Below are 13917 nucleotides of genomic sequence, written 5' to 3'. Positions count from 1 at the left end.
GGTAGTTTTTGTTGTGCTCAGAATGTTTTTGGCTGTAATAAATATCCTGGGAGAATTGTGTGTCCTTTTTCTTGTGCGTAATATCCCATTTCGCTTTTTGGGTCTGTGTGAGTTTTGTGGACCAGCTTGTCTAGTGGCCCAGATCCAGCTGCCCTGCTTTGGCCTTGGGGGAGAGAGGAGTGTGATTTCTTAGCAAACCCCACCAAAATGCTCACCTTCAGCACTGCAAGGGCAAGTAAGTTGGAGGCTGGCTGACCACTGGTTAAATATGTTACAATGGGGGGGGTCCTTTTAGCTGTGATTGGGCTGCATGTCCAAGCCAACGTCCCTTCCAACTTTAAAATCCTGTGATTCTGCCTTCTGGCTTGGTACTACACCCCTCCATTTGTCTTGTGTTTCCCCAGCCCAGTCTAAAAGACTATCAAAGTTCAGCTTTTTGGCAGGCTTTGGTACCTTTTAGTGTGTTCATGACTGTTCCCTTTTCTTACAGGTGTAAGACATAAAGAATGTCTTGGTCAGACAGAATAATGGTGGGGACTGAGTCAGTTCCTTAAGAGGATGGACCCTGATGAAATGAAGCAAGAGTTTGTCCCAATCTTGTCCTTCGGAATACTTAAGATGTTCTCCCAACTGCATCAAATATCCCCTTCCCCCCACTTTAACCAAGGTTTCTCTAGACTCAGTCCCTGATTTAAAGTATTTTTAGAAATCATTCTCAAATAATATTTCATAGATCTATCACAAATCTGGCTTGTACCTCATTCCTACCCAGGCTTAACGTCCAAAGAAACCTCCAAGTATAGCCAATATCTGATTTTCCATTAAGATTCTTACCTCTATCCCAGTCTGAATAATCACAGATATGGTATTGAGATTTCTATGCAGTTACGTTGCTGTTCTTGGTATATGGGATGGTTAGCCTAGCAAGATGAATCCAAACATTTACTATTCCCAAGGGAAACCTGAGGTAGCCTGATCTAGGCTCTTCCCACAGGACTCAGAATACCCAGAAGCCATTATGAAAAGAGTGCAATCCTTCATCCCCCCCTTTCCCCCGGCCTTCTCCTCCCTGCCCCAATATTACAGCTAGAGAAAGAGGAAAAGGCTGTCCTCCTGTTTGCCTCACAGCAGCCCCAACTGACTCCTGCAGATCCCTGGTATACTGCCAGGCTATCCTGGAGCCCCCTCATAGGTACAGACATGCCTCAGTGTGGGGTACAGTGATGCGGCACTGCTTGTCTGTTAACTGTTCTTATGGAGTATAATCTCTCAGAAACAACTATGGGACCAACCATCGTCTGCTGCCCTAGCAAAATGACCATCCTGTCTGGCTTCTCCTAGAGACAGCCCCCTCATGAGTGCATCCAATGAGAAGGAATAGGGAACCTGGTTGTTAGATGCCACAGCTCAGGACAGGATTATTTTCTCCTCCTCATCTTCATGGGATGCATTTATATCTTATTTGGTTTTTATGTTCCATCTCTCCCCACCCCAAAGAAAGCAGTTGAGGACCTGCCTAGATTATAGGGGCTTGAATATAGCTATGGCAATAAGATGGTACTTGTTGAATGTTCTGAACTGGGGTCTTGTGGGAGGATATAGAACAGCAAGATCTCTACCCAACTGGGAATGTATAACCTGGTGTGGATGGGAACAAACAATGGTTACAACCAGTACCAGAACCAAATGATACCTGTTGGCCTGGCCAGTGGCCTCACAATATTCTCACACTTTGTGAACAATAGCCTAGTGGCTCTCTCAGATCAGAACGTTATCATCTCCTCGGAGGACATCTTGATCTTTCTTTGGGACTTCATAGGGCACGTGAGAAATGTGTAAGAGGTCCTTTACAGATTGTTAGACCATAGACTGTACTACAAGGCAGTAAAGAGTCAATTCCACCAGATCTCTCTATCCTTTCTAGCAGTTGCTAGAAGGGGCTACAGAGAGACCCATGCTCTGCCATGGCAACTTGGACGTGAGCGCTATCGTAAGTAATATTAATATGTACTATCACATCCTTAGGGCAGCAACCTATTCAGACCAACTTCACCTTGACAGAGCCCCTTTCCCATCCTTTGAAAAAGAGGACTCCATTTATGTTCTCCTGGGCTAGGACCCGACTTTGATGTCCCTGCAATGGGGATCCTAATGAGAGGGTCATTTCTATACCACTTATTCAGCTACAAACATTTCCTTGTTTGTGAGGATGGACTCTGCCAGGAAAGAGGTCAAATCCAGGGAAGACAAATGAGTAAAATCAGCACAGTTAAGTTAGGCTGGTGAACTCTGTCCTTGGGATTCAAGCTATGTGGTCTCCGGTATGCTTTATACGACCCAGTGGGTGTGGGAACGTAGGTAGCTGAGGTGGAAAGATCAAAGAATTAAAGGGGATTCGGTCCCAGACTCAGATAAAATCCAAGTTTAGGGATTAACTCACAGTACCTGCCCTCCTATTTGGGGATGCCTTCTCCTATCCTGTCGGTTGGGCTCTGATGGGAGGTCCATTTTTTGCAGGAATGTGGATGTGTTCTGCAGACTCTCAGGTCTGGTCTTCTGGCTGTAGCCCTTATAATCTCACTGGTGACTGAGGCACTCCTGTGTCAGTCAAGGGTGCGTTGGGTATGATACTATTCTTCATCTTACAGTCGTCTGGCAGAACAAGAATGACACAGCCATGAAAAGAATTGTCCAGCAGGGTTCAAGGTTGGAGAAATATGCAATACGTGTCTCTTCATGAACCACACTAAGTAGTCCCCAGGAACAGTGGGGAGGCCAAGCAGATTGGAGACCCCGCTGTGGACTGCTAAATCTGTGCAGTCCACCAGATGGCGTTCAAAGCTTGAGCGATGCTCCTGGCTTCCAAATTGGGCATGTGCCTGCCCCAACCTTTCCTTAGTCCCCTGAGCTCTGTGTTTAAAGTCCAGGGGGAAAGATTGTTTCCCCAAATAATTCCCGACCCTTTTGGCTCGTGTGCTCTCACCCCTTTGGAGTCCCAGGCTTACTTTTCTTCTCAGCCTGACTCCAAAGAACTCACCCTCTTGGCATATAGGCTAAATGCATAGAGTATCAGAAAATCAAAAGCAAATTATGAGCAATCAATAAATATTTATTAAGCATCTACTACGCACCAGACATTGTGTTAAGTGTTGGGGCTACAAAAAGAGACAACAGACAGTCCCTGTCCTCAAGGATCAGGAGCACTTCACTGCAAAATAGGCTAAGCATGCTATTCCTGGTAAAGTTTGAATTTCCAAATCTAAAGTGCCACCCTTTCACCCTTCATTCAGCCCCTTTACTATTAAATTATTATTCATGTCCTTTGTTTTTATATCATCTTCATTTTCTGATGTGTTTCCCCCTTTGCCCCTCCCGGAGGTTATCCCCTAGAACAAAGGAGAAGAAGAAAAAAAATAACAGCTAGCATTTATTATAGTACCCACTGTGTAACAGGTACCTTACAAATAGTGTCTCGTTTTGTCCTCACAACAACCCTGGGAGATAGGTGCAGTTGTCCCCAATTTATAATTGAGGAAACAGTTTGTTTCTAGCTTTTTGCAAAACTAGGAAAAAATTACAAATAATTTCTTGCTATGAATATTTAGTATGTATAGTTCTTTTCTTTTTTGCAATTGGTGGATCGAAGGGCACAAACAATTTAGTGGCCTAATTCCCAGTTGTGTTCCAGAAATGGTGGTCCGGTGGACAGTTCCACTAATAATGTGTGAATGTGTCTATTTCTTCTTCTGATATTGAATTTTCCCATCTTTTGCCACCTTTATGAAGATCCCACTTTGATAAGGGAAAAAAAAACATTTTCCAAGACCCCTTCATGATAACAGTTAGAGTTAGACAGTTAAGTCTTCACTGATTGGGAAAATACATAACTGGAGAGCTACCCTTTGGAGATAACTCTGTGGTCTCTCAGGGATCTCTGGCTCACACATATTGGGAGTCAGTGTCCAAGGAGAAGGTCTCCACCTTGTTAGGGAGATTCTCCATGAAGGCTTTATGGAAGGACATTGGCAAGGATTTTGAGGATGAGGAGAAATTGATGGGCCATAATCTGTGTCAGGGAGGGAAGAGCCACATCAGTTAGGCCACAGATTGATTCAAGTTGAAGGAATCATTTTTAGAAATTTTTTTTAAAAAGCAATAACATGGGATTCCATTTCTTTTCCTTGCTTCAGTATAAGAAGCAACTATATTTGTCGATATTTTAGGATAATTTATTTAAAATTCATTTTTACAATGAAAATTCTATTTTTAACTCACAAATAGATGCTAGGAGTCTTTAAAAAATGTATAGTTGATTCTTATCTGCGTGGAACAACTCAGCTTTGACTGGATTCAAGAATTGTCTCTACCAGTAATATAATATCCTAAGGAGCAAATATTCCCCGCAAAGGAATTAATTAGGTCAATTCAATTACAGGGCAGCTGAGGCTTGGGTCTGAGCTGAATCATTGGGCTGAAGGAAGGTCACATAAGAAGTCAGAAGGAAGGACATTGGTTTGTGGGAGATGGAGTAGAGCTGAAGTTGGCTGGAAGGAAGGGATGAAGTTGCGTCCCCTGCAGTAGGGATGTGGGAAGTCACTGGAGCTTGGAGCTCGGGTAAGAGGATGAGTTCTGGCAGTCCACAAAATCAGGGAGAGTTCAAAGCTGGCGTTGGCAAGAGCTGGTGGGGGGGGCCATATTTGTAGTTACTCCAAAGGATAATGACTGGGATGAGAGAGGAAGTCATGAATATCAAGTAGATGCAGAAGAGCAGAGTGTCTAGAACAAGGCTGAATTTTACCCAAATGTCAGCTTTCTGCTGCTGTTCTAGCTGTGCTCATGTGGAGTGTGGGTCTCCATTCAGCCACGCCTTAGCCGGGCCTGCTCCCCCCCCCCCCCGGCTCCTTCAGGCCTGTAGAGGAGATGAGAACTTAGCCTAACATTGGAACGGGCACCATAATTAGGAGGACCATCACTGGGGATGAGAAAGTAGAGGGATTAGGAGTTTGGAACAAGAGAGACAGGGGTGGTGCTGATGGCACTTGCCAGGTAGGTGGATGAGGTTGGGGTCAGGACTTCCATTCTCCTTTTGAGATCTCTTAGAGAAGTCTGTAGCTCTGAGGTGATGCAGCAGCAGTGAATGGAGCCAGTGGGGTATGGGTGGTGGCTGTTTAGTAACCAGATTCAGAAGGTAGGTGAGGAAGATAGCCTCCAGCAGGCTGACCACCATCAGAGACAGGCACAGAGCACAGTACACACCTGAGGATCATATGGGGAGGGGGCTCAGAGAGGAAGGGCCAGAGTGACCTCCAACCTCCTCCTGTGGCCTCTTATGCCAATCCCAACTCCAATCCTGTAATAATACTCTATCCCAGGATCTCTTGTCCCCCAGACCCTCCCATTTCTCTCCTCCCCTCTTCTTCCTCCCAACAGTGGAGGGAGCCATACTGATGAGTGGGGTGCCACTGGCTGGCAGTAAATCATTCATCATGAGCAGGAAGACAGTGTATCCCAGCAGCAGGGTCATCTTGAAAGGGGCTCGGTTGCCACTCTCGATTGGCAGGAAGAAGCTTAGGGCATCGATTGCTATCAGAAATCCACTGGGCACCAGAAGATTTATGACATAGAGTCTGGGCCGTCGCCGGATGGCCACCTGGAGGAGGAAAGTGAGAAGAAGGAAATGGGGAATAGAGAGGAAGCTGCTCGTAATATGAAGAACAATGATTATTCCTCAGGCTACACTCCTTTTTGACCAGAACCCAATGAGAATATTGCCCCAAGTCAAATGGGACACAGCTAGTTCCCAAAAGCTGCCTACATGTGCTCAAGGGATTCGGGCTATGTGTAGTGGACCTGGGGGAAGGGGTAATTTGGTGCTCGAGGGTAGGGCAGTACTGAGATGCCTTTGATGGGAGGGGAAGCTGGTCCTAGGCAGGAAGCAATAAGAAATCCTGATTGAAGGCTTCTGGGACTTGAGGGTCTGGTAAGCTCCTTGAGGGCAAGGAATGTTTCACTTTTGTCTTTGTATCCCCAGCACTTAGCAGCATGCCGGGCACAAGGTGGTTGTTTGATATATACTTGTGGATTGATTGATTGATTGAAGAGGTGTGGGTTTGATGAAGATGTCTGGCAAAGGTGGGATTGGGTATTTGTAAGATCCCAAAGTTGGATCCTCCAGGCTCACGTAGAACACGATCTGGTCATAAAAGCTGTATCCCACCATCAACTTTGGGGTTGCTTTGTTAATGCTCAGCAACTGACACTCCCCTTGGGTCTGGATGAGATGGCATGAAATGTCTGCTATCTCCCACACTTCCTTGGCCATGCCCAACAGTATGTCATTCGCTGCAGAGGAGAGCCAACTCATTCAGTTTCTCATATCGCCACTTCTCTCTGGGTTAGCTTCTCCCTTCTTTTCTCTCCTCAAGCAGGAAATTGGAAAACCCTTCATCTTCTTTGCTCTCCTTCCATCTAAACCCCTCCACCACCCCCACCCAATCCACTCAACCTTTGCCTGGGATTTTGTCAATTGGAATTTTCAAAAATTAAATTTTGGTTTTTTCTTTTTTCACTTAACTAACTTGGTTAGTTAACCACTTTCTCTTCCTCCTACCCATATAATAAATATGAATAGCATAGCTAAAGAAATTCCCACCTTGGCCATGTCCAAAAAGATAGATCTTAATCTGAACCTAGAGTCCATCACCTTTTAATTAAGAGGTGGGTAACATTTGTCATTGAATCTGTACAAAATACTCCTTGCTATCTACCACTCCCTATATGGGTGGTCTCCTTCATGAGAATATAAAATCACTGGGGGCAAGTACTATCTTTGCTCTTATATTTGTATCCATAGCACTGAGCAGTGCTTGGCAAATAGGTCATGCTTAATGAATGCTTTTTCATTCATTCATTCATTCGTTCGTTCGTTCATTCTTTCATCCCTCTCAATTCCTCCACTGGTCACCTTGATTCAGATGGCCACTCTGACTCTAGCTTACCTGTGTAGAGGAAAGAGGTGAAGGTCAGAGTGCAGTTTTTTGATGATCGAAGGGGAAGTAGAAGATGTCCAGGCTACAGATGCTGGTCACCTTCATTGGTTTCTTCTACTTGATGTGACCTTTACCATTCACATTTGCAACCAGACCTGATGGAGTCCGATCAATGTCCATGCTGTATGAAGTAGCTGATGGAGCTTTCTTCTCCAATTCCTCTGAGGCCAACTAATCCCCCTCCAGTGGTCCCCATCTCTGCCAGTGACTCACTTTTATCTCCCCAACACTCAACTCTTCTAGGCTAGGTTTTGTGGAAGTGAGCTCACCATAAGTTACCCTCTTGTGAATGTGTAGAGTTTCATCATTGTCCCAATATGTTGGTTTTCCCCTACCCTTGTATAAGATGCTTTGCCTGGGGATAGTTTCCTTCTTGTTTTCCCCAGCTCTGGTACTCACAACTCTACAGTGAAGATGTCTGAAAGCCAGAGGTTATCAGCTGCCACAGTGAGCTCCGTGATTCCTCCACACTCTTCTGGTTCCAGCTGATGAATGGGTTGTCCCAAAACTAGAAGCCCAGGCAATGTAGAAACAGGCATTGAGGAATGACTGGAGCCTAGGGTTAGTCTGGGAAAGTAGCTTCTCCCCTTTCCTCTCCTCTATATGCTTACAATTAGGATCACAGATTTTTAAGGGATGGACAGGTCCCTCTAGTCCAACAGGACCTTAGGAACCATCTAGTCTAACTCCCTCATGTTTAAAGAGGGAGAACCTGAGCTTGAGAAAGGTACAGTGATCTGTCCAAGATCTCACCTTGAATTATTGTCAGAGTTGGGACTAGAAAGCCAGGCTGCCGACTCCTAGCTCAGAACTCTTTCCACTAAGCCTCTGCTGCCTTCCCCTCACTCACTGCTATTCTTGATGATTCCCTTTCTCTAATGTGATCTTATGTACCTTCTATTGATCCTTCAATGACCTTTATCATAAAGAGCCTCAATGTATTTTATATTATATGTGAGCTTCATCTTAGCATGAGGCTCCAGAGCTAAGAGATTATTCTCACTTTGGAGGTTTCTGCCATTGTGATGATACTGTCCTCCCTCACTGCCTTCCTAGCTGTCCAGAAACCTTGTGGCCTCAGATCTGAGCAGACTTGTCTAATTTTTAGGGCACTAATGACTATAGAAAATGTGACTTGATCAGAAAAAGCAAAAGACATTGAGATGAGAGGGGGCCATGGGAAGGGAGGGGACCTTACCAACTCAAGCCAGATGAATGATGTAAGGAGCTGAATCTGTGCATTCTGACAAAAGAGATTCCCATCCAAGATTGTTAGGTCAGTAATCAGATCTAGCCATCCTTCTCCATGTCCATCCCAGGTTATCTTTGAGATAATTCTAATTTTCAATGATGAACCAGGAGAAAAAAGTATAGGTCCAAACAAGTAAGTCATAGGAAAGAGATGGAGGGTTAGAAAGAATAGGCTGACCGTGGGGTATGGGTGACTGGTGGAGGATTTCTGACATGTTCAAATAGAGAAAAATTTCATTTACTATAGAAATGTCGCCTTAGATTATCTCTTCCATAAATTTCAGAAAAATCCAATAGAGGGGGACCTCCTAGGTCAATGCTCAACAGTGGATCAGACTAATTTTGGATGAGGGGGCATGAGGGAAGTCAGATTTGGGTGCTGTGTTCTGGGCCCATAGCCGAACTAAAGGGCCCAGGACTCACCACCTCCAGAATGGCAGATAAGGTGAAGGAGATGTTGACCCTGGTGGGGATCCTGATGTTGACAACTGGTCAGAAGGCCTTTCTGTCAAACACTGACTGAAAAGCAGTTTGGTTCAGTCCATGTGTGTCAAACCCAGAGCAGTTGATGGTGAAAATATTGCTGCTTTGTGTCAAGGTAGGAGAACCTGTAAGATAAAAGATGCTGGTCTTGGGGCAGCTAGATGGCATAGTGAATAGAGCACTGGCCCTGGAGTGAGGAGGACCTGAGTGCAAATCCAGCCTCAGGCACTTGACACTTATTGGCTGTGTGACCCTGGGCAAGTCACTTAACCCCATTGCCTAGCAAAAAACAAACAAACAAAAAAGATGTTGCTCCGTACATGAGAGGGGAGCCAGGCATTTGGGCCCCTCCCATTCAAACCCATGAACCTCCATCACTAGAGATTGAATGCTCTGCCGTTTCTTATTAGACTATGGGAATGGCCACCTTGAAAGGCAGATAGCTGTGTGTGGGAGATGATGAAACTTTTGTCCATAATTATTAATTGCTCCTGGGTTATAAAGGTGCTCGAACGTTATCCTGATGCTGGTAATTGATGAAGCAGGTGCATTAGGAAGCCAATATATGGGTGTTTGCAATGCACTGTAGCGTTTGAGCATTCCAAAAGATGGAAGGTTAGTGTTTGGTTTGTGATGTGACTGTGTGGAAGAGATGACCGTGTGGGAAGAGGTGATTGTGTGGAAGAGGTGAGCATGTTAGCCTGAGGGGAGGGCTGGGGGTAGGTGCCACCCTCAAGAACATTTGAGGATTCATTCCAGATTCCAGGTGAGTTATCTAGACCTGATTCTGTATTCATAGTGGTTGAGTCATTAGAGTTGTGGGAGCGATTCATGGAGACAATGAGAAGTGGGAGCAGAGGTTCCAATCACCATGGAGAAATATGAGCATCTGAGGACACTGATGGTAACTCTTGGGAGATGGTAAGATAATTCAATGGTAGTTCTCAGTCTCTAGTCATTTCTGTCCTGGAAAAGAGAATGTCCGTGGGGATGCAAATGAACCCAGAGCCAGAACATCTCCATGTGTTTGAATGGGTACCTGACCTCTTCCTCCCTGGATCAAAGAATGTGGGATCGCCTAGTAGGCAAGTGGTGGAAGGTGCTGTGGTCTGTGCTCAGACCTTACTTCCCCTGTATGTAAAACTCCCCTACATGCAAACTCAGCCTGAAGCCAGTGACAGCCCCTGAACTCCACCTTTCCTTCCTTCCTCCCCTTCTCCCCAGCCTCCCAAGCCTTGGCTGCCCTCTCTTATTGCTCTCTTCTGCCCTGAACCTTGCCTCCAACTCAAAGATAAGGCTGCCTTGATCTCCAAGTTGTCCACATCCTAATAAGGAAAGAGATGTGAAGCAGCCATGTCATGGGAGGGTGTGAGACGTGTGGGAGGCTAAGTAATGGCCCTAGATCAGTTCCACAAGTATTTTTCAGTCCTTTTTGTTCTTCTCACTCTTGACTTCCCAGACTCCTTGACCTCTTTGAGGATCTGGGGAGGGTTTCAGCTTTCATGTCAGCGACTCTAGCCCTAACCTCTCTCCTGACCTCTAGTCTTGAGTCTCCAACTGCCTTTGGAATATTTCACACTGGATGCGCCGCAGGCGTCTGAAGCATAGCCAGCCTCAGTCAGAGCTCATCAACCCCCCCCCACACACACACCCAAGCTCACTCCTCTTCTAAGTATCCCATCGCTGGTGAGGTCTGTTTTCCCATTCATCCAGGCTGGCAATTGTGGTGCTAGTTCCTAGATTCCTCTCTTGCACTCACCCCATCCGTACAATCTCTTAGCAAACCTTGTCATTATCCCTTTAGCAACAGATCTCATTACTGCCTGGTTCAGGTCTCCCTCTTGCCTGGACTCTTGCAAAAGCCCCCTAGCTGGTCTCCCTCACTCTGATCTCTCCCTACTCTGCTACATCCTCCATTCAGTGATCTTCCTAAAGCATGAGTCTGACCATGGCACCACCCTATCAGTAGCCCTCAATGGCTCCCTATTACTGCTAGGATCAGACATAAAATCCTGGTTGACTTTTAAAGCTCGTCACAACCTTTGCAGGCTTCTTACTCTTTATCCTGCCCATGCTCTCCAATGCAGCCACACAGGCCTCCTTGCTTTCCTCACACAGGACCTTCTGTCTCTCAGCTCTCCCTCTTCTCCAGGTGACCTCTAGCTCTGTAATGACTTCTTTGCTCACCTCTGCTTCTGGCCTTTCCTGGCTTCTTCTGGGAGTAAGCTCAGATGCCACCTTCTGTGTGAGCCCTTTCCTGACCTCTCCCATCGCTGGCACCTTCCCCCTGAGATCACCTCCTATCCACACATTACAGATCTCCTACACCCATTGTGGTATGCAGCTGTCTCCCCCATTAGATTGTGAGCTCCTTGGGGGCAGGGACTGTTTTTTTGCCTTTCTTTGTATCCCGCACAGTGCCTAGCACATAGTAGGTACTTCACAAATGTGTGTTGACTGACTGACCCTTAGACTGTAAGGGCATCTGAGACAAGTTAGGGTTATCATAAGTCAGTCACTGTGGGGATAGACATACCTGGAGAGAGGTGTGTGCGGATGAAAGGATGCAAGGGAGAGGCTCCTGAATGTAAAGAGAGCCAAGAGAGCCAGCGTACGTGTGGGCAAGAGATTGGAGAGGTTGGAGGGTGATTATAAGAATAGCTCTGGGTCTTACATGATTGCACATATATAACCCAGATGAAATTGCTTACCGTCATAGGGAGGGCGGAGGGGAAAGAGGGAGGGAGAAAATTTGGAACTCAAAATTTTATTAAAAATTCATGTAAAAAAGAAAAGAAAAATAGTTAGCCCGTAGTATTTTAAAGTGGGCAAAGTACTTTACAGATAGACTCTTGTTTGATCTTCACGACAACCCTGGGTGGTAGGTGCTTTTATTATCCACATTTTAGAGAGGAGGAAACTGAGGCAAACAGAGGTTAAGTGACCTGTTCAGGGTCACACAGCTAGTAAGTGTCCGAGGCTGGACTTGAACGCACATCTTCCTGACTCCAGGGCCAGTGCTCTAAACACTAAGCCACAGCTGTCTCCCTGCCCCCTCATACAAGAGGCTTTTCTTGGCCTTCCCCTTCACTAGACTGTGTAGCTGCCCCTAGCTCCTGGGTGGGAAGCAAGAAAGCCTAGTGAGAAAGAACAGGCTGGAGGCCTGAGTCTCAGCCCTCCTCACACTTACTACTTTTGTGCCTGTGAGGGCATGGTGGTGTGGGAAGGACCTGGGTTCGAATCATACTTTCAGCCCTTGCTTGCTGTATGAACTTGGGCAAGTCTCTGACTCTTCCTGTGCCTCAGTTTCTTTATCTGTAAAATGAAGGGGTCAGGCTAGGTGGCCTCCAAGGACCTTTCTGCCTCTGGATCTCTGATTCCAAAGGTCATCCTGCCTTTGCTTGAAGGTCTTTTCTCAGGAGTAACAGCCGAGCCTTAGTCTCCTCATTTGTAGGATGGGCAGGATCATATTTGTACCCCTTCCCTCACTCCCAGGGTGATTGTGAGGAAAGTACTTTAGAATCCCTAAAGCCTCTGAGAAGCCTCTGTTGTCATTATCATTCCAGGTTTTCTTTTTTTTTTTTTTTACAGGAGGGAAGCTGAGGCCCAGGCGTTGATGGAGAGCAAATGTGGGGAAAATGTTATGCTGATTCTAAGTATGCCCGTTGGCCTGGTGCTGCGGGAGCTTCCTAGATGTTCCCCAGCAGCTCCTCCTAGCTATAACAGCAAGAGCATTGGCACTTGAGTCGGAGGTCCTGGGTTCAAATCCTACCTTTGATGCTTACCATCTGTGTGACTTTGAGTAAGTACTTAATCTCCTTGAACTTTGGGTCCATCAGCTGTAAAACGTGAGGTTTCTTCCAGCTCGAGAGCCAAGGTCTTGTGATCCTCTGAGCTTGACCTCCCTGGCCTCAGTTTCCTTGGCTGTAAAATGAGGAGACTGGACTGGAGTTCTCTTTCATCTCTAAATCTACTGACCCCACTTGCCTTGAAGCAAAAGGCTGAGAAGGAGACACAGTAGCCATCGCTCCTGGTGGGGCCAGCCTCCTTCCATCTTTTGTTGCTTGGATTATCTGGGGATTCAGCCAGAGCTCAAGAAGCCGGGGCTTAAAGGAACAGAGGCCACACCTTGAGTTCCATCTTTGAATATTGCTGGTTTCAGGTGACCACTCCCTGGTGAATGGCCTTAGTGGCCAGAGAAGGTCATGGAAAGAAGGTCCAACCTTGTCCGCAGCTTGGGCCATAGCTCTGGCTCTGCTCCAAGATGGAGAGGAGTTTTGGCCGACATCGGGCCAGCTAGCCTGTGTCTGGCAGCCCTGAGACTGATCACTGGGCCAAGGAAAAAGTCTAATTTACAGTAGCTCTGAGCCACTGTCCTTGAGGGGAGAAAGCAAGGACTGCAAAGGAAGGACTGTCTAAAGTTCCCCTGGCAGAGGGCCCCACAGTCCCAAGGGAGGCCACTGCATGGATTGGCTTGATGTTAGGCACGTACAGATATATTGTATAAGAATCTTAGTAAGAAATTATTTTTGTTGCTTGGTAGGATTTTTAGCACGCATAGAAACTGGGTCAGCATTTAAATCTATCCATGCCCTACTGCAATCTTGCAGTGACTCTTTTGCTCTCCACAGTCTCTCAGATAACACAGATGGTGGCTCAGAAATCATGCCCCCCAGCACTCTCAGGACCGGTTCACTTGGGCCAGGTCAGTGGAACTCCTCAGGGGCTGCTCGCTTACTGTCTGCTTTGTTATATTGGATGTCCACTCCTTAATTAGGATTTTGTTTTATCCCTTCTCATCCTTGGCCGAGAAAGCAGAAGCAAAATAAAATTGAGCAACTCCGCTTTCTCTTGGCGTCTGGCCGTCGCCATCCCATCCACCCTAAACAGCGGCCACATTCTTTCTCTTGTACTTCTCTTTCCCCTAAGACAGCCTTAAAAAGCCCCTTTTGTTGCTATCCTTGGCAGCTAGGGGGCGCAGTGGATGGAGATGTATGTCTAGAGTCAGGAAGACCTGTGCTCAGTTATGCTTCTAGGGCCATGCCATGCGTGTGTCCATCCTATGTGATATGGCTGGCGTACATCTTCACAGAATCACGGGATTTTAGCTTTGAAAGAGACTTTAGTGTTCAAC

At 46.3% G+C, this 13917-nt stretch overlaps 1 pseudogene; it reads right to left on the bottom strand.

Annotated features, from left to right (window-relative positions):
- Window positions 1-4645: 4645 nt before the first annotated feature.
- Window positions 4646-12837, bottom strand: LOC110221180 (5-hydroxytryptamine receptor 3C-like; annotated as a pseudogene).
- Window positions 12838-13917: the final 1080 nt, after the last annotated feature.

The sequence above is a fragment of the Phascolarctos cinereus genome, unplaced genomic scaffold (assembly GCF_003287225.1).
Source record: "Phascolarctos cinereus isolate Bilbo 61053 unplaced genomic scaffold, phaCin_HiC Scaffold_5;HRSCAF=322, whole genome shotgun sequence".
NCBI lineage: Eukaryota > Metazoa > Chordata > Mammalia > Diprotodontia > Phascolarctidae > Phascolarctos > Phascolarctos cinereus.
This window is presented reverse-complemented; position numbering and strand designations above follow the sequence as displayed.